At 40.9% G+C, this 21,701-nt stretch overlaps 1 protein-coding gene and 1 long non-coding RNA gene across 13 annotated transcripts in view; one reads left to right on the top strand and one right to left on the bottom strand.

Moving 5' to 3' along the window:
* Positions 1 to 21,701, bottom strand: part of LOC122982447 (membrane-associated guanylate kinase, WW and PDZ domain-containing protein 1-like) — a 98,577-nt gene that overhangs the window by 40,613 nt on the left and 36,263 nt on the right. The gene's annotated exons all lie outside the window — the stretch shown is intronic.
* LOC122982450 overlaps positions 1 to 21,701 on the top strand; it is a 90,094-nt gene that overhangs the window by 61,652 nt on the left and 6,741 nt on the right. The gene's annotated exons all lie outside the window — the stretch shown is intronic.

The raw sequence follows: 21,701 nt of genomic DNA, 5'->3' as shown, positions 1-21,701 counted from the left end.
TTGCTAAACAGAAACACTTACTGCATTCTTTGCTGTTGTTAGGTTTATCTGTACGCTTTTCAGCCTGAGACAATATAAACCAGGACTGATTTCTTTTGTGTCGTGAAATCAGAGAAAACACGAAACAAACTCAGATAACTGACATCATTATAACTGAATAGCAGATTAAGGATCTGATGAGATTCTCAATCAACGCTATTGTTTCAAATTCTGTGAAAAAGTAAACCAACATTAAAAATTTCCCTCGCATGCCTTACTGCTCTGAGCCTAAACCTCCACTGGAGTTAATGATTAGTGGTCTGCAGTGTTTTTACTTTGTAGTTGGAACACTTTGAAGCAGGACACCAGACAATGGAGACAGGGGCTATTGTGTCTCTCAAAAGGGAGATGAGATGACAGGCCAGATGGTTGACGGAAGTTGTAACCCATCTGTGATCAGGACAGGAGTGTTTGCATGCATGTATACACACACATAAATACATTGTACTCTCACACTCGTCTCTGTGAACCACTGTAGGTCAGACACAATGCTTCTCAGTAATGGTAAACAGATGTAACTTCCTCATGGATCATATTGTAATCTTTTCTTTTTAAGAACTATTTTAAAAATACCTAATCACTTTTTTAAAGAAGGTAAGAGCTGAAAGTTAACAGTGTATCTCTCTTCAACCTCTTTAACATCATCACTGTGTTCTAATCAAGACTGACGAGAAAGCTCATGATTGACACAAGGCTCTCTCTTGTTCAACTGTTTACCTGAGCCTCTCCAATGTAAAAGCTCACACTCCATCCCTCAGGGTACATCCAGCCCACAAACAGCTGATAATGAGCCAGTCTTTACTGTGCACTGCTCAGTCCTACACCTGCACTGCAAAGGCAAGAGTGATTCTATTTTTCTTCCTGCCACTTAAAAAAAAATGATACTCAGGATAAATTGATAAAAGAGAGGCAATTTAGTTGACAGTGCTCAGACTGTGAGCGACAAAACAAATCCCTCACATGAAACTAAAAAACACAACAATTCATCTAACTGACCGTTTTACAGCAGCGCCACACAGGCAAAACACTGCTTTGTATTCACCTCAGTGGATCGCAATGAGATGAAAGTGAAGTTGTCTGGGAGTTTGAGTCATAGGACTGGGTGGTCCCATGGTGGGAGATGTTTCTGAGGCTCAGTGTGCTCTAATGATGCTGTCTGCTATGCAGGGAGTGGAGCTGTTATTCCAGGCTATTCCCCACAGTGGAGCACTCTGATAGGATGACTAATTCTGGTGTGCCTATAATACAGATTATTGAAGACTGAACACTGCCTCGTTATAACAAACCTTTGAGCTTCTGCTATGTGTTACGTCATCGGAAGTTTGGTGTAAAACAATTGTCTCTGAACATTCTTAACTTATCTAAGCTTTATTTGATGCCTGATGACGTTCCATGTCTATTTTGTACTGTTGATATATTAGAGAACGACTGCAGTGGTTTGATGATTCAACTTGCTCACGAAACTAAGCTGAGCTTTGGTTATGTAACACGGAAGAAGACTACAAATAGAAGTGTAGTCTTCTTCTATATAAAATCTTACCCAATTTCAATCCAATATGTCCTATACGATGTTGCATTGGGAGCAACATTTCATCATCGACCAACTGTCACCAAATTGTGACGTTTTTAATGAAGTCAAAACCATGGCCGCTCAACCACTGTAATACTTTGTTGAGATGCTGAGTTATAGTACGTCCAGCTGGATCTCCACTGGTGCAACGCAGCTTACAGCTTCCTCGAATCAAAGCAAATTATACACTAGCCTAAAAAACCATTGAGTCCTGAAATAAACACTGTATAATTACTAAATGATCTTAATCTACATTAAACTTGTAAAACCACATCCTGCGGTAGGCAGAAACACAGAATTATCTTCTTCTTGTCACTCGACCCAAGTGTTTAAACCTAACCCCCTGAAAAACAATGTTTGCAGCATCTTTTCCTTCTGAAGCTTAAAAAAAATGAAAATCTACATTTCAACTAGCAAAATTACTGACAGCCAGCAGTGAATTATGCACAAACAAGTAGAAGAAGTCCAAGAGACAATGACAGCGATGGTTCCAACTCAGTGTCCTGATGAGATGGTGTGGCCACAAGCTATGCAGATACCCAAATTAGCTTTACATGACAACCACATAGTACCATATATATAGTACTATTACTGGTAGGGTTGCAACAAACAAATAATTTCCTTATCAATTAATCTGCCAGTTATCTTCTTGGTTAATCATTAGATCTATATTATGTCAGAAAGGCCCATAACACATTCCTAAAGCCTGAGGTGATGCCCTCCAGTTTCTCGTTTTGTCTGACCAACAGTCTGACACCGTAAGAGCTTCCGTTTACCATCACATACTAAGAAAAGCAGCAAATCCCCACAATTGAGAAACAACTGAAACTAGAGATTTCATTATTTCTTCATCAAAATAGTCATTTTTGTGGTGCTGGTGTTTATTGTTGCAAAAGAACCAGTGATGTGTTTTTAGAAAAGGCTATTCAATCAATTCTAATCATGAACTACACTGTCAAGTTTGGGAGATAATTCCTGTTCAATACCAGCAGCTCAGAGCAGAGAGAGTCTGAATGCTCTCAGTGTGCGACAGTACCAGTGAGGTCAGACTCATCTCCTTACTATCACTGTGGATTGTCTCTATTTTCTCTGACCAGAGAAACAATGACTTGGCCATACTCAGCCCTGACCCCGGCTCTGATGAACTAACTTCCACTGACAGTCATCAATGGGCTCATTCTTTTGCTGTGAGAAACCAGCCAACGCACAAATGAACGGAAAAATGTAACACAAGCACATTTGGAAACGTTTTCGGTTTTGAAATACCACCAGACCCAACAGAGAGTAATCTTTGTTCAAAGACAAGTAGGGCTCTTATTCATCCAGAGAGCATACAAGACAGTATAAAAATGCAGGGGTGTTTTTCTCTTGAACTTTGATGGAAAAATCAGTCCAGAGATTTCATAAAGGCTGGGTATACAAGATGGGTACAATAACAGCAACAAAAAAATTCAATTCAATACAACAACAATACAACTCTTTTCAATAACTATTGCTTAAAAATAATTTAAGAGCTGAACCAATATCTCTCTGATACTAAACATTATAAGCCTCACAAACAAGAATTTACAACAAGTATATTGCATTAGATTACTTCATGTGTCCACTCCCTGTATTTCTAATACTGTGGTTTTCCCAGTGTTACACGTCAGAGAACAACATTAAAAGCTTCATAAAGCCAACATCATACATTTCTAAAAATAATTATGATCACAACTGAAAGATCTTTTGGCTGACTGAACTGTGATATTTCTTTGAACTGTGGTGAAATTAAGATCTCTGCTGTCAACTTGCTTTTGGAAAAATCAAATATGACAGGCCCGGGTCTTCTTCTGTAGGCATCAAATAGACTCTTGAAAAGACACTTTTGCACACTGGGGTTCAAGTTTAATGGTGTCAGTAGGAATGATTATTCAATAAAGGAAAGGAGACAAATTCATCACATTTGTCCAAGTTGTTTAAGACAACACAGGCTGAGGTTTGGTTAGGTTTAGGCACCAAAACGACTTGGTTATGGTTAGGTAAACATTGTGGTTTGGGTTAATATTACCTCTAGGGGACCTTTGTGGTCATGCTTACAGTAATAACCATGTGGTTAAGATTACGTAATGACCATGGTCATGGTCAAAAGAAACAAACATTGACTGTTGGTAGAAAACAAACAGCTTTCTCCTGTTGCAAAGTCTGATGTCTGACACTCTCCCCACTTCATCCTTAACCTAAAGTCGTAATTATGGTCACTTCAATGTAAGTTAAATGTAAGTTTAAGGGGATTTGTTGAAAAGATTTATGCTGCCGTTTTTATTGAGAAGACAGTCTCTGTAGCTTCTTCTTGAGGCACCGGTTCGCCAAGTCTTTCATACGAGAGTGCAGGAGGACATCTTGTATGCACTAACTGTACATGCACAACATCTTTACAGACTTGTGGGAAAACATCTTTATGTATTATTTAGTGAGAGTTTAACACTCAGAAACTCAGCAAATCTTCTTCATCAGGACTGTGTGTGTATGGTTTGATCAGATTTGACTGAAATGTATTAAGTTGCTAAAATCTGATTGGTGTGTGGTAGTATGCAGTATCAACTTTTTCCAATTTAGCCACTTTAAACCAGTGACAAAATACAGAAATATCTCAAATGAAAACTGTGGCAGAGCCCAATGATCATAGTAAGAAGCTGATTGAGAAAATATGAACACATGCTCGCCTTATGCCAGGGGTGGATAGCACCATGAGCACTTTTCAGTGGCTGAAAGAAACTGTACAAGCTTGCTTGTGTGTCTGTGTCATTATTTATTTTTCATTATTACAGATTTTGTTTGCTTAGAATTGATCTGGTGTTCCAGTGTATTGAAGGTCTATATTTTCTCTCTTTGTGCTGTAATTTTCCATTTGGGAGACATAAAGACAATTCATGTTAAAGACTTATATCTGCCAACTTTCTCCCAATCTATTGTGTGTATAAAGAGCACAATAAACAATACACAAAGCAAAAGTGTAGTGTACAGTGATAGGCTCTTGCACGTTTTTATGACCGTTTGTTACAGATAGAGAGGCTTTATGCACATTATAGTACCCCAGACATACAGATCTTACTCAGGCTGGGGTTGCCACATGGACTTACAGCTGAGAATGTACATGTTTACTGCTGGTTCGAGCTTTTGTTTCAAATCCACCGAATTACAACAGCAATACTGCATTTGGTAAAACCTGATGAAAGTTTTACCATCACAGAATATTTACTGTACTCAATGTCTCTGTTCAGCAGTAACAGCACTCGCTGAGTAATTACTGACTGTCAAGGTTTACAGCCATCTCACACTGTTAAGACAACAATATTTACTGAAAGATCAATAATCGGTGTTGATAGAATGTACAAATATTCTTATTTATTACATAATAACAATGTTTGTATGCTAATTATGAAGATACAGCCAGGGGAGGGTTAGCTTAGCATAAAGTCTGGAAACAGGAGGATGTTGCTATGGTTACAGTTACAGAGATGTTACATCCTGCTGAACTACTTTTTAGGATGGAAGTTTATGAATGTATTTTGTACCACAATAACTAATTAATCTACTTGTATGCAACATGTGTATGAACCAAGACCCTTCTTCAAAAACAAGACTAATAGCCTGCAGCTATGCTAGCAGCTATGTGAGCCTGCACAGGCACAGTGGTGCTTTGTGCTAAATGCTAAGGTCAGCATGCCAACATGATCACAATGACAATTGCTACCATGCTGATGTTTAGCAGATAGAATATTTATCATGTTCTTAGTTTAGCATGTTAGCATGCTGACATTTACTAATTAACACCAAACACAAAGTGCAGCAGAGGCTGAATGTCAGTTTTTTCAGGTATTTGGTCATAACCCAAAGTATTAGACAAATTGAAATTCTGATGTGGATGAGAGAACATGAATATCTGCACCAAATTCCAATCCATCTCATAGTTGTTGAGATATTTCAGTCGGTACCAAAGTGGTGGACAGACCAGCTGACACTAACATCCCTGGAGCCAACCTGCAAGTGTGGCTAAAAAAATCTGAAATACAATATAGAGATGGCAGCACGACTGCAATTTAACCAGATTTTGCGCAAAATAAGCTGCAATTAATTGTTGGAAATTTAGATTAATAGTCATGTGACACCATGTATTTTGTGAAAAGAGTACAACCCGCACCAATGTTTGACTTGTAGCTCACAAATTCCCTTTTTAAAAAATACCAGCGTTTGTGTTATGACACAAAAAATGACAACCTGATTCTGTCGTCTTTTTACAACAAAACAGGAAGTCACCACACTCTTATAGTTCATTACTACTGTATAGGGTTTGGCAATATGCTGATATATACCATGAGTCGATAGAAAGTTGTCTACCATCAGAGATCTTGCTATACCATTTATACCAACATAACCATCCTTGGGACATCTCTGGTTGTATTAGCCTGCAACAGAGGCAATGTAGCAAGACATAATGCATCCATAATATGGCTTTCAAAAGGAAAGGGAAAAAAAATCATTAACCAAAGCTGACTGTAGTTTTATTTTGCTTTTTATTGCGTAATGAATAAATATAATTCTCACTGTATGCTCAGCTTTATTTATGAGCATTTTGTGTCTCTCCTACTTTCTCGCACCATCTCTTGATTCGTTGTTTGTATCTCATTTTTCTTGCTGTGCCTCACCATTAATTCCTCTCCTTTCATCTTCATGTCATGCTACAAAAAAGTCAAGTTTCTCTAATCCTGCTTGTCTTCCTGCTTTTGAAAATATTCACAGGTTTAAGTGGGCGGACACATCAGTAGCCACTAAGTGTGACGAGGTGTCCATAACAATATGGATGTTTTGGAGGGTTGGGGAACCAAATGCTCAACATCCAATCATTATCAATCCTTGTCTTAACAACTACATCCATTAGCAGCTCAGTTCGTTCCCACAGGGAGAACAAGGGAGGCAGTGCAGGGCTGTTGTGACAGGGTGCATCTGCGGAATGGTGGAACAACGGAGAGACGAGAGAGGGAAAGAGGACGACACATGACACACACAACAGAAAAAAAAGGAAAAACAATCACCTAATGGGCACGTGAAATCCCTGGCTCAACAAACAGCTCGCACTTTCTCCCTTATTCTCACCTCTCGCTGTCTGACAAACAACCCTCACACCACCGAGGAGGCAAACACACAAACACAGCACCTCTGGCTCGTTGTGTGGCACACTCTCTGTGCTCGTTCTCCTCACATCTCCACTTTCATCTTGTCTGGGAATCGTGTTATTGAGTGAGTAGCATCTCGCTCCCTTTCTCACAAGGAAGAAGCTGGATGTGAGCATGCATGCGTGCCTGTGTGTGTGTGTGTGTGTGTGTGTGTGTGTGTGTGTGAGTGAGAGAGAGAGAGAGGTATTGATCTAAGCACTGCTAAAAGGATAAAGGAGTCCAGGCAAGCCTGTCCTCGCTTCTGTCACGTCATCAACATGGTCTCTATGTGTCACTGTGCTGCTGCAGAACCTAGAGCTCTCTCTGTGCGTTGCAGTACTGAAACGAGCGATCGATGAATTGATTTACTTTGTTCGACAGAAAATTAATTGACAAGCTTTCTGAGAAACGAGAAATCGTTTTAGAACCCTAAACAAGCAAAAATGTCAAACATTTAAATTAGAGCTGCAACAACTAATTGATCAGTCGATCAACATGACAATTGAATAATCATTTCAGTCATTTTTCGATCAAAAATGACAAAACATTTTCTGGTTCCAGTTTCTCTTATGGGAAGTGATTTGCTGTTTTTCTGAATATCTTAAGGTTTTGGACTGTTAGTAAGACAAGACAAGCAAATTGCTCTAAGATATTGTGAATGCAAATTTTTTGCTATTTTTTTGACATTTCATTGACTAAATGATTACTTGGTTATTTGAGAGAATAATCCACAGATTAACCGATAATGAAAATAATTGTTAGATGCAGCCCTAAACTAAATATCTTTGGGTTTTGAACTGTTGGTCACAAAGAACAAGCAACATAAAGATGTCACCTTAGGCTCTGGAAAATTGTGATTTGCTTGCCATTTTTACTATTTTCTTACATTTCATGGGCAAAGTCAAAACATGAAGTGGATGAACACAATATGAATTACTATACAACCCAATGCAATAGTACTGCCAAATATAGAGGTGTTAATTTAACTCCGTGGCCTCAAAATTTTGAGACCACAGTTGACATGGTTTTTGTACTAGATTGCATTGTACTGTAAGGTGTTTGTGTTATTGTCCCCTCCTATATAGGAAGTAGAGGGTCAAAAAGAGCTGTTTCATGAGCCAAACCTATAAGCTTTAAGTAATGTTGCATGTCTGCTCACTTTTCATCCTCATTGTGTTCTCTGCTTGATTTAGCTACCACTCTGAATATGCAGCAGAATGACATTTACAGTAAACACACATATGGATGCAGGTATGAGCATCTACACTGGCAGAGCAACACACACACACACACACACACACACACACACACACACTATGAGACAGACAAGACACAGATAGAGACACAGATAGAAGTGAGAAAGAGTGTGTAAACACATATACAGTTTATTCAGAATGTGGACTATAAATAGCAGGTTGTGGAAGCCAGTTTCTGTCCTCACTGGCAGTTCATAAAAAGCTCCGGAGCAGGGGACATGTGTCCCTGAAGTGGCCTGTTTGAGTGCATGCTATGACCCACATCCTGTCTCCTAATACTGGGACACTCACTCACTCCTACTGAACACGCATCATAAACTGCAGGAGCATCTGAAGCTGTCCTAAGACATTAATTACAGACCTTGAGAGTTGCAGACCTTGGAGGAACGTTATCACCTTACAGTACAGAAGGTGCTCTGTGCATTTGAGTCATGACGGTCATTTTTATATGAACTGGTAATCTGGCAATCTAGAGAAATCTATCATTTTCAGCTCTGTCATGGCCGAAGAGTTTAGGGGATGTACGAGAAGATCAGGATCACAGAAAGAGACCGACGTGAAGTGCAGTATAGCAGCATCATCTCTCAGCGAGGTGTCACAGAAAGCAGCAAAATGCACTGATAAGACTGATATGGTCTTTATCTCTGAGCTTTTGAACAAGCAAACAGCAGCTGTAGTGAAGGAGTTGGCCTTCCTGCAACTACATGGCAGCAACAATGTCCCAACAGTAAAGACATAACACATGACAAGACAGCAGCTGATTGATTTGTCCATTTTCTCTCTAGATTACTAAACAAAACAAGTTATTTTTCTAGGACAAAGATCATTGTACTGCAGTTTTGTTGTGAAATGACATATAAACCTGCTTTAGATGAGACTGTAGGGAAACAAGAAGTTTTTGACTATTTTTGCACTTAATTAAAATCTCACTTCCACCTGAACCAAAACATGTCATATAAGTAATAATCACTCTAAACTTGATTTCATCAGCATTTTATTAACTTTGACTGGGACAAAATCTAGAAGAGTTCCTCCTTTTTCAAATGTTTTTGAAGGCTTCAGCTAATGTACGCTGTAAACATGAGCTGCAGCTCTAGTGACAAAACATTTAGAGGCCTTTTCATCTAGCTTCAGAGGAAAGCAGATTCTTAGGCCATCTGGCTACTGAATCTTTTAAAATGCACAGGGCTCAACTTTGACTGCTTTGGCAGCCACAAATTCATATTTTCCTTCTTATAATGCTCCGCATTATTCAGGATTTCATCGTAACAAATACTGAGCTAATATAAAAGTGACACTATTTGCAAAATGGTCAAGAAAAGAAGACAATGTGTAGCAACAATGTGGAAAAAAAGACACATTTTTGTATGAAACGAAGTTGCACTGCAGCCCTTTCTGTTGGTCTGACGCAACCTGTGCAAGTTTGTACTAAAAGGGAAGCTGCTATCTGTGGAGACTGACTAAATATTTCATTCATGTAGCTGAGTGAATGTTTGTATTGTCTTAAAGTGGCTCAAGCCTGCCAGAGATCCACATGTACGAACATGAGTAGATGGCTGAAGGATTAAAATATGAGAATCATATTTTTGAGCTTATTTTGGCAGTGAACAGGTTATAAGCGCATCTCAAATTACATTTTCTGAGTCTTCAGATAGAGTCTGCCTTTAAACGCTTTTGTTTTTAGCCATGCTAGTCGTGTGGCTCTATATGGCAGTGCCAGTCAGTCGGTTCACCACTTTGGTTCAGATTGAAAAATATCAGCAACTATTTGATGGACTGCTATGAAATTTTGTACAGACATAAATCCTACTGACTTCTGTCATCTCCTGACTTTTCATTTAGTGCTATGATGAGGTGAACACTTTTGGGTTTTATTATATAATATCTCTACAACCGGATGGACTGCCATGAAATTGGGTACAGATACTCATGTTCCCCTCAACTGTACTAACTTTAGTGATCCCCTGACTCTTCCTCGTGTGCCATCATCAGGTCAAATTTTTTATTTTTCCAATACTTTGCTTTATGGCCAAATTCCAGCAAAACCATTTATATTCCCATCAGCCTCAGCCGTACTTTGTGTTCAGTAGTAATTGGCAAATTACACACTAAAACACGATGGTGAACAATACCTGCTAAACATCAGTATGTTAGCAATGTCACTGTTAGTGTTTTGAATCAGTGCTGTGCCTAAGTACAGAGTCACTAGCATGGCTATAGACTCTTAGCTTTGTTTATATACATATTTTATAAATTCAACATAACTGATCATTGATTTTAATATTAATAAAGTGATAAAACCCACGTCAACACTGTACTTTGTCTATTTACTGAATCTGCTGCCATTGTTTTTCCACATTAAGTCCTTTGTTAGTTGAGCACCTACTTTGCAGAAGAAGTAGCGACAGCACACTCTACTGCATTTATTTACACCAACTACACAGACTATTTACTGCACAGACTAACAACTGGACTTTATTTATACTATATCACTAAACACAGCCTGAATATGAACTCTGATTCAGACACAGCACATCTGTAGACTGTGTTTCATACTATTGTTTCACCTGAAACTGACATTATACAGTCACTTGCATGCATGCATGCTTCAAAAGTCAAAAATAAAAAATGTGCTCGTATTGTTTCTATTTTTTCTAAAAGCTGCGGTTAGGCAGAACCTGTATCATTTTTTCTCAAGGGGAGTGTCATAATAAGCCTCTTAAATGTCACCTTTTTGACTGAAAGGTAACATGTATCTCTACGTCCTCTGCAGTCTTTCCTGACCTGGCCAGTTTAGTCCACTGCCACCTGAGGCCAAGACAGCCTGAATACCTCTCCATCCACACCTGCATGAACTCCCGCTCTCCTAAGATCTTTACTCATCCATCAATTGTCATTAGGGACACAAACTGCATATGTCCATAATAATGCCAGTGAAAGCAAATGTTTTGTGTTTGTGAAATAACAACAAACAGAAAACCACATGCACAAACAAAGACAACCACAATCATACACACACACACAGACAACTCCAGGTGAAAAAACGTCCTCCTGTGTATTAACAATAGGCAGTTGGCTGACAGTACTCTGGTTGATATCTGATACCCTCAATCGCCTTCCTGCTGTTAATGGTCTGGGGAGCTTCCACTCATTGTCTAACACAGACATACACACAACTCATAGACACAGACAGGGACACACGCACACCGGTTCAGTCAAACATCTGCTGTTTTTAACCCCTGCTGGTTGGAAGTGTGAGCGTGGCGTTTGGGGGGGGGGGGGGGGGGGGACACGTGAGACCGAGCAACTTCCAACTGACCTGAGAGTGAGATTATCCTGATTGAAGGAGTATGAATTGTGCAGGGATGTGCTTGTTTTTTTAAGAAATGCTCTTAAAATGTGTAATATGAAATGGATGTTTTATATATTTGAATGAACGTCAAAACTCAAAAATCCATAGCTACAGCATAAATTAGGGCGTGTTTCCAGGATAAACACACGCTTGGTGTTGACAGGGAAGTGTGTGTTATGAAAACAGAGACTGAGAGGTGTGACGCGAGAAGAAATTACGTGCATATCTCAGAGCAGACAGAGCAGAGAAGGAGCAGAGAAAGCAAACAATCACACAGGGAGTTAGCAGGGAACTCTCTTGGGCCTCTAAGCCAATTACCGGAGCGGCATTGATTGAGGCAGCACTTTAAGGCCTCATCTACACAAGTAGTCCCTTAATACACTGGTCAGATGATGGGAGCGTCTCAACCACAAACTATGGATAGATGGCCATTTGCATCCATTATGGTGTCAGTGGGACAAATCTTTTTAAAGATGCTAATAGGACTAATACAGAATATGTTCAATTTGAGGCTTTAAGAAAGGTCTGAACATGGGTTTAACTTATATTAACTAACGGATGTATCACTCCATCTTCATGCTTGAAGGCTCGAAGTCTAATGCTACAGAGACGGACAGGTGCTGGACCTGTTTCCTCAGTCCTGCCTATCTGACCCGGACACCAAGGTGAGTATTACGTCCTGAGTGCCACGGCTGTGTTCAATCAGCACTTCCATCCCCCCATTAAAGGGATTGTTGGCCCATAATGATTTATGAAGGAGAACGGAGAGAGAATCAATGTAGCGGAGGCCCTCAGATTAATGATTAAGCAAATAGCAGGCCCACTCCAGATCCTATCAGGGGCCGGGGTGCTGCTCAGAGCACGTCATGCTATAGTAGGTTCAATTAACTACCGTGGGGTTGGGGAGGATTCAACCGCAAGGAGATGAAGCTGTGGTTCGTTGTTTCTTGCCTCTCACAGAGAAACATGCACTCACACGTAACCATTCACACACTTCCAAAACTCACTATTAAACAGAATAAGTTCCTAAAAGATTTTCTGTCAACTATATCTGCAATATCACAAAAAAAGTGTCACTTTTATGTAGGGCTAGATATCAAACCTCAAAACTTTTTCTAGGAGTGCAAAGTACTGACAACAAAGAACGTACAGAAGGATAAAATTTTTTCAGATTCATACTATTATTTACTTATTCTTTAAATCAGACTTGATTGAATTCTGGATTTCGCCGTCTTTACACTGTTTTATTTAGGCGACGTACTTGTGTGACTGTCTGTATATATGAGAACTTTGGCTTCTTTCGTTGAATGAAAAAAAGGGGTTTTGTAGAAAAACATGCTTATATTTTTCAATGTAAGTTATCTAAAAGAGTATTGTTCCTGTGTCTTTTATCTCAGGTATCCTATTGGCACTATTATCAAGAATATTTCAAACAATACCGAGCCCTGCATTTATGGAAAGGCTAGCTTTCTTCATCAAAGAGCCTATTTTATTCTTTTTTTTTATAAGAAAAGCAGGTTCCTTGCTGTGATTGTTTGAATAAAAGGATGATGGAGTTATTCATTAAAGAGGAACAGGACAGAGGGAGAGAGAGGCCAGACACACAATACTGCCACTGCCCAACACAACAGGCCATTCTTTCAGCTCGCGCCACAACACTCCTCACAGCTGAGTCCCAGCCACTATTCTCCTGCTGTTCCCCCTGCTCCCTCCCCATCTCTCTCCCCTTTCAATATGGGGGAGAAGAATGAGGGAGGGGGGCTGAAAATTAACAGTGGGCAAGCACATTCAATCTGAGGCGTCATTAAGCTGGAAATCTTGTAAAATTGCACAAAAGATGGCAGGGTTTTTGTTTTTTTTTCCATGTCTGACAAACCACTCTTTACTGGAGAAAAAGCCAGATGAAACAGGGGGCAAGATGCTTTAAATAAAGAGTAAAGCTGAGAGGCGAGAGCTGATGCACAAGGAAGGGTGACTCAAGGAGGTGAAAATGAAGAGAAGGAGGAAAGAAAAAGAGGCACACAGAAAAGATGAAGGAGAAGATGTGGCAGGCTCGGGGAATAATGTCCTCTAACAGCAGGCGAGCATGTCAACAGATCGGTGTTTAAATTCAACCCCTAACCAAACACCATCTCAGACAGACAAACATGCATATGTGTGCACACACAGATCCGCCATCATCACAGACACACGGCACAACACATCACAGCTCATCAATATCAGACCACAGACCTGCATAGGTACTGATTCTCTCAGCTTAGTGCTCATATATATATTAAAAAAATCCACCTGCCTCTGTATTTCTGCCCCTGTGTGTATCTCTCTATTCTCCCCACCCACATCCCTTCCAATCTAATCCCGGAAGCCAGGGCATCACTCCCAGGAGCAGAAGTAAATGTCACAGAATTACCTCTACACTGCCGCCGCCGCCGCCACTGCTGCTGCTGCTGCTTTCCTCTCTGCACGTTATTCCACAGAAATATTCAAAAAGATAAATCCAAGCAGGCTGAATTCTGCTCTCCCCGCTCCATCCAAACCATCCATGGATCATCCAGTTGTCTGTGAGCGAGTGCTAGCTCCCAGCTTGCGAGCTCATTCAGGCAGGCAGCTAGTAGGCAGCTGCCGTTTTTCTTCAAAGCTCCACAAGCAGAGCAAATTAGAGGTCCAGCCCAGCTTAGAGGCTAAGCCAATGTGAGCTATTCACACTCCAGTTCCTGTCTGAGGCCAATGGCTGCAGCCCCACAGCCCCCCGCATACTCCCGCCCACAGCCTCCCTCCCTCCCTCTTGCTCTCTCTTACTCTCTCCTCCTCTCCTCTGTCTTTCTCTTCTTCCCTGCTCCTTCTCCTGCTATCTTAGTCATAAATATAGACTCTTGACATTACCTAACACATGGTCTCTCCTGATAAACAGCGTGCGCTTCGAGCGGGTCTCGTGACTGAGAAAACCTCTCCAGGGGTGAAAGCTGGGTTAAGGAAGGGTGTAGAGGTCAGCGGGACAAGGATGGGGGTAAAGATTCAGGATGTGGATGAAGATGGGAGGGGGTACAGTATCATGTAGTGTAAAAGATGCTGATTATGTCACCAGCTTGTTGAACAGAAGAGCAAATAGATGAATAAATATGACAGTTGATCAAATGCAGCGCTGGTTGCTGGTTGCAGGTTGGATTTGTTTACTATACGTTGATCAAACTAGAGCACTGAGTCTGGACTTGATTAGGACCTTAGGAGATTAAGAGCCCGATGGCAGACCAAAGGAAAGCTTGTACCTGGAAATGCAGGTCTGTACCTGCATGGACATGGACTGCTGCCCAGGCAACCTGACCACAAAACCCAGGAGCAGCCCTGAGGGAAGAGGACTGCAGCTTTCTGTTTAGATTCACATGGTCCAACCTCAGCCACATGCCCTCATTGTACCACAGCTAAAAGTAGCTTTAATGACACTCCTGAATGAATCAACAATAATTCTGAATGCAGAATTTGGTATTTGGTAACATGTCTTAATATTCACTTTCTAGCCAAGAGTTAGATGAGAGGATCCAACACTTGGCTACAAAGCGAATGTCGAGAAGAGTTTTTCCCAAAATGTTGAATCATTCCTTTAGGGATTAACTGGGTTGACAAAATGGCAGCGGCATGGTGGGAGGACAGATCAAACATTCATGTAACATATGTCATTTATAGTTTGCACACACTACTCAAATATTCTGATCTCCAAATATTCTAACAAAGTGCAAGAATGTTATTGTATATTACCTTCAGTGACAACTACACTGTAAAACCTAAGACCCTGAAGGAGTTTCATAGGTTTGTTGAACTCTAAAGTGCACTGACACAGCTACTATTAAGCTAAAAGTGCCATGTCATAAATAAACACCAAATAAGGCTATCAAATAAGAAAAGTATGCTCATTCACAGAAGGAGTAAACATGATTGAAACACAACAAATAAGCCGACACATCAGCACAAGTAAAGTTCAGTGAAGAAGCTCATGTATCCAATTTTAGATCAAACTGGCATCACCACACTCACTGCTCGGAGGCATCGAGGCTAGCAAACACTTAGGAGCTGCAGTATGTAGGCTAGCTGGCCCCCACGTTGGATCCAAATCATCACAAGACTCTCACAAACACAGATTAGTCTTGTACAAGACGACAACAGAGAATCTTTGTTCGCTCAGTGAATTAGCGCAGTTCATTTCCTTGACCTCAAAGACAGGGTCATCATCACCACACTCCACTGACAACAAAACACAGATAGCTAGCTGTGAAAAAAATAATCGTCAATCTTTAATTTAATCAACAGTTTTCCTTTTGCTCAAAGTGTGTGGTTGTCTCAAAGTATCACTCTGGTCTGAGCATGCAGGGACTGCAGTCCCCCCCAGCTATACAGAGGGAACTATAGAAAGCATTTCTGCAGCTGTTGGACAAGATAGTGACTCATTAATCAGGGACTGATCACTTTAAATTGACCTGAGTGACTGGGGTGATCCTGCCAACTATCTGCACATCCTTACTTGAGTATTCCCAAGATCAAAGGATGATTGTTTTGCATGAGAGAACATGAATAGGGATTTTTGAATGACAATAATATTATTGTGAGCTGCAATTTATATTCATGATCACAGTGGCTGCTCATCAGGATTGATTAAGTAAATGTGAGAGCAGGCTCAGGGTACAGTCTGTTCTAAACTACAGGTGCAGGAACAGAAGTAGAGGTTGTGTTGTTTGTGATGGGTTTTTTCCAGGATAACCTGCCATAAAATGACTTGGAAATGGGCCTGGAGGAGATTGTCAATAACAAAAACAGCATCAGAGACCACGGCCTCCACTTCCACCTTCCACCCACTTGCCAATCACACAGGCGATAAAACAAGAAGGAAGATCTGCAGTCCTGTTGGCCTGTTTTGCTTGTAATTCATTTTTATGAGAAAGAGGTAAGAAATGTTGCCTGTGTGTGTGGAATGTGCTAAATATGGCACTGAATACACCAACACATGCATTAAACATAAACCTCTCTCTCTCTCTCACACATACACACACACAGTCCATGTAAACACACACATTCAGAGTCTGCACCTGTCTTCATACATCATTACTATGCAAAAACACATATTTGCTCAGCTTCCTCAATGAGCATTGAAGCAATCGTTTTTTTTTCCATCCCTCGCCGTTTCCAGAGCGAACAGTGTGTTAACACAGCAGATATTTGGTCACATGAACAAAATATGAACCGTGCGTATGTGAAAAGCAGGCAAACAGAAGCTGGGGCCCACTCGCCCGTTACAAGAATGAATGGCCATCATTAGCATGAGGCTCCCCGGCAGCACCCTGCAATGCAGCGACACACACAATGGCGAGTGCCACGCTTCCCCCTGCCGTTCCCCCAGAGAAGCCCTTTTGTTTGAGCAGCATCTGGACCTGACCTCCATGCATTTGAGGCTGATGACCCCCCTCTCTGTTCCCTCTCAGCTCCTCATCTCTTCTCCTCTCCTCTCCTAACCTCCTCTTAAAAACCTGCTCTGCCTCTACAGCAACCCCCCCCCACCCCCCCTCCTCCTTCTCCTCCTCCTCCCCCTTCCTCTCCTCTCATATACCCTGTCCGTTCTTCACACACAGATACCCCCCCTCCCTCCCTCTTCTAGCTAAGGAGAGCAGCCATCTCTTGCTTCCTGAAAAGAAGGTCTGTGTACTAGTGGGCCTTACACAAAGCCTGCAGGGTGAATTAGAAAACCAAAGAGGAAAAAGCACCAGGGCTACTGGCCATCTGTCCCTCTGGGTTGGACGTGCCTGCTCCGAGTGTGCCTGCCCCCCTCTTTCCCCTCACATAATTCCCACCCCTACCCCCACCTTCCCTGATTCCCTTAGCCTATATACACAGCATCAACCACACACACTCTCTGCCATGCATACATCACAGGCTTCACCAAACGGATGGCGGATGGTGAGAAAGGAAAAAAAAGAGGAGAGAATAAGGAGCTGCCACTTGCCTGGGTGCAGAGCGAGCCCGGAGCCAGCAAATCAAGTCGTAATCCCTTTCTTTGTGTGAGCGGCAAACAGAGAATTTTGTCTCCAACAATGATTTCCCCGAGATCGGCAGTGGAGTGGAAAACAAGGAAGCGAGGGAGTGAAGGACAGCGAGGAGGGGAGGGAGAAAGAGAGAGAGAGAGAGACAGAGAGAGAGAGAGAGAAGGAGATGGAGGGAGAGGGCGAGAGCAGCAGAGGCAGGGAGACGGTGGGAGCAGCTAGAGTGTGACAGAGGAAGGCAGCAGCCACCGCCGAGCCACAGGGACGCTGACACTCACTGGAGGATTTGAAGTGAAGAGAGGAGAACGACAGAGAGAGAGTGGAGAGAGAGAGAGAGAGAGAGAAAGAGAGGGAGAGATCAGGTGGGGGGAGGGAGGATTGGTTCGCTCTGTGGCTCAAACGCTGGGATAACGCCGAGATAACCCTCATCCCCAAGCAGCAGCTGTAGACGTGAGAGGGAAATGAATCCCACGAGAGAGCAACTTCTCTATCAATTGTGACATTTGCTGCACATGATAACAATGGCCATCTGTAGCAGCGGGGCTATGAAGGAGTGGGGAGGAGAGTGGGTTGACATGGAGAGGGGTGAGGGGGGTAAGTGTGCCCTTCATATAAACACACATTCACATTAAAAAAAAAAAAAAAACCTCGGCCAGTGGTTGAGGGAAAGGCACCTGTTCGAGTCAAGCAAGGGGAGGCAGGGAGCAACACATGTGCTCAGGAGAGGGGGGAGGAGACATTAGAGACACAGAGACAAAGGAAACAGAGGGCTGAGAAGTGTGGCTTTTATTTGACAGCTTTTGTCATTCTGCCTTGTCATGCCAAGAAAATATTTGCATGTGTGTGTGTGAGAGAGAGAGAGAGACAATAAACAGGAGGCAGCAGCGATAGTAGGTCAACCAAGAAAGGGAGAGAGGGAGGGACAGGAAGAAAGACACAGAAAGACAGAGAGGAGGGGTAAACAGTGTAAACATTTCAGACTGACCAGGAGTGTGTTGTGGCCCATTTTTGAGTTTTCTGTCATTAATAAAGTACATTTACAGTATGCCATCAAAAAGTACACAGACTTTGAATCATTACTTTGAAATAAAAAATGTAGCGTTATGCAGGCTTCTTAATAATTGATCAGTACAACTACAGAGTGAGTCCAGTCTGTAGAGAGGCTGGAGGCTTTCCTTTTGAGATACAAGTCAGAAAAAGTGGAATATTTTCAATTAATGAATAATCAGGGCCAGTTCCTCCTGCATGAGTGTGTTCTGGTGATTAAGTGTCTTTATGCCTCAAACAAAGTGCAATATGGAACATCAACATATCCTACACTTTTATAATTTTTCAAGAACTGACAATTAATGCCCAATCTCAGCGGTGACTTGCTCAGGTGTGAAGATACAGTAGGCAGGATATCAAGTGGTCTATACATTACACTGTGTTTATTCTTCATGCACCTATTTGCACCACAGGTAATTGTTGTGAAGTCCTGCATTAAATATTTTATTTTTAAGTAAAAATACAGAATTATTAGTATCAAAATATAATAGTATAACACTGGCATGCAGTGAGATGTAATATTATTATATCGTTATTACTGACGCACTAACATGTAAACAGCATTTCAATGTTGTAGCAGATGCAGGTGGAGCTAACTTTGATTACATTATAGATTGTTGGGTAGTTTAATATATAACAATCAATCACACTTTATAAGACGATCGTGTTTTGTTTATCTGTGAATCTGTGAAGTAACTAGCTGTCAAATAAATGTAGCTGAGTAAAAAGTACAATATTTCCATCTGAAATGTAGAAGTATAAAGTAGCATAAAAATGGAAGTCGCTTAAGATTGCACTGAAATACTGGGACACATTGTGAGATTTTTCCTCCTCTGACATCTGTTCTTTGTGGACGAACATCATCTCAGGATTTAATGCAGCTGTTTTACACTAAAAAACATCTATTGTATTAATTCTTTCTTCTTTTTTTTTTTTTACAGAGTTTTGCTAATCATCAAGAGCTAATGTAGCTCTATACAAGTTTTTCTGGTCATTTGAACTTTTGTCAGTTCTTTCTTGTCGGTGCATCAGTCTAAATCATTGAACACACTAAAGAAGCACAGTAAAGATAAGCAGAGCTGAAAACAACAAGGCTCTTCTCTGTTAAGATGAACAAAAAGAAAACTGTAATAGAGTCACAAAGTGGGTCGAGCTACTGGTTCCTGAAGTGTTTTTTGCGCATTTTCTATTCCCAATTTAAAATTTTTTGTCGAAACAATCTCCTCAATGTTACTTATCATGGAAACACTGGAATCTCCTGGATAATTTAACAATTCTATATGTTTGTATTATGGCCAGCAGCAGTTTTAATTATTTCAACTCTGTTTTTGAGAAATTATGCCTGGCATGGCTCTGGATACTACAGTACCCATGAGCCTTGGCCGCTGTTACCATGGAGAAGTCAGTCAGAGGCACCAATCAGAGCTATAGCAAATTCAAAATGCTTTGTATTTTGAAATGCAAAGCAAATTCAAAATACAAAGTACATATGAGACTGATACAACACAAGCAGGGATCTAGTCAGGAGACAACAACACGAGTAAGTGCCATAAAGCTTAAGTTTGGGACCGATAGGACGTAGATGCCAACAGGCAGTGCAACAAGGCAATGCATAGAGTGCATAGATTGCATAGAAGCATTTTTTTTTTGTTTTGTTTTTTTGTTTTTTCTCTGCCTACAGTCCATCAAGTGCAGAGGTGTTTGCAAAAGAGCTGGGTCTTTAGTCTTTTCTTAAAGATTGAAAAATTTGGAAGTGAATTTGTTTCAGATGCAGATTCTATCATTAGTTTTCTCAGCAGTGTAATCTTTAGTTCCTACCTGCTGTTAGCACAACTTATTTTTAAACTCAGTGAATGGATGCTTCTTGCTGAAATGCACCTTGGGGGTTGTAGTTAACTTCTACCCAAAGTTTTTGTCCATCAAAATTAAAACACGTCACGTTTTCGGCTATCTCATTTACATCGGGGTGAAACATTTGGTGAATAAATCATGGTGTAGTGGAGAACAGTTGCGCAATGTGTTTTTAACTCTGATGGACTTGCACACAGCTCACACTGGTCTGTACCTCGCTGTGTGTGTGTCCTCAAAGCAGGAAATCATTTTACACAGTGTTGTACTTTTGATTTTATCAAAGAACCAGATACTTGGTCATGCAGTTGTTAATCTTATTTAATGTTGATTTACTGTTGATTACTTATGAACAACACATCGCTCTTCTAATCTATAACCACACACCTCACTGACCTAAAGGTTTTTGCCCCATATTTGAGTTTAGAGTTCAGAGGAATTAACATCTGCCAGTGACCTTCATTTGAAACACACTGAAGCTTTCACATTTCCTCTCTACTTGCTTACACCAGCCCACAATAATAAATACAGGCACTGGTGTGATGGTTATCCTCTCAAATTAGTGACAGTAACAGATGTGCAGCGGCTCAAGGATTATCCTGTTATTGTTAAAGACAACCTGAAGTAACTGACAGTGATTTCTAAATTTGATTTAATTTGATTTATTTGACATATCAAAACAGATATATATATAAAATGCCACTGCGACAAATGCATATTCATTTAAAATGTCGAGGATAACACAATAAAGTTAAAAGATAACTTATTTCCATTGTGGTCCTCGTTCAAGGCAGACAAATAAATCAGCATCCCTTTTAGTACTGAACATAAATCCGATATTAATCTTACACTATTTCTTTAGCCTTTTGTCTGTGTCAACGCTGGCTGTCCTCTATGCACAGAGGCCTTTCCATCGTCCTGTGATCTTTGCGCGAGCCCAACATGTTCATCACATAATCAGGCAGAAATCTATTTTCAATATATCAGAACATCATAATCCCAGGCAGGGCACCGGGGGAGGCTCAGAGAGGCGGATTTACTGGTCACATGGCTGAGCGCAAGAGAGGGACAGAGATTGAGAGGCAGAGAAAGTGAAAAAGGAAAGAACAAGAGCAAGTAAAAAAAAAAAAAAAAAACATAATCTAGTCTAGAAGCCACATTTTATTAGGGAACACAGTGATGCAAACACTTGCAAACAAACACACACACAGCCCTAGAAACAGGAAGAAGTGGTGTTTGATGGGAATGATGATCCCTTTCTTCACTGATTAAATCATGTCATGCAAATGTGTAATAATCAAAGCACACACACTCATATTCCCAATAGATCCGCTGTGGTGTTTGTTGGAAGACTTTAAGCCTTGTGGTCAT

Source organism: Thunnus albacares, chromosome 5 (genome assembly GCF_914725855.1).
Source record: "Thunnus albacares chromosome 5, fThuAlb1.1, whole genome shotgun sequence".
Lineage (NCBI taxonomy): Eukaryota > Metazoa > Chordata > Actinopteri > Scombriformes > Scombridae > Thunnus > Thunnus albacares.
This window is presented reverse-complemented; position numbering and strand designations above follow the sequence as displayed.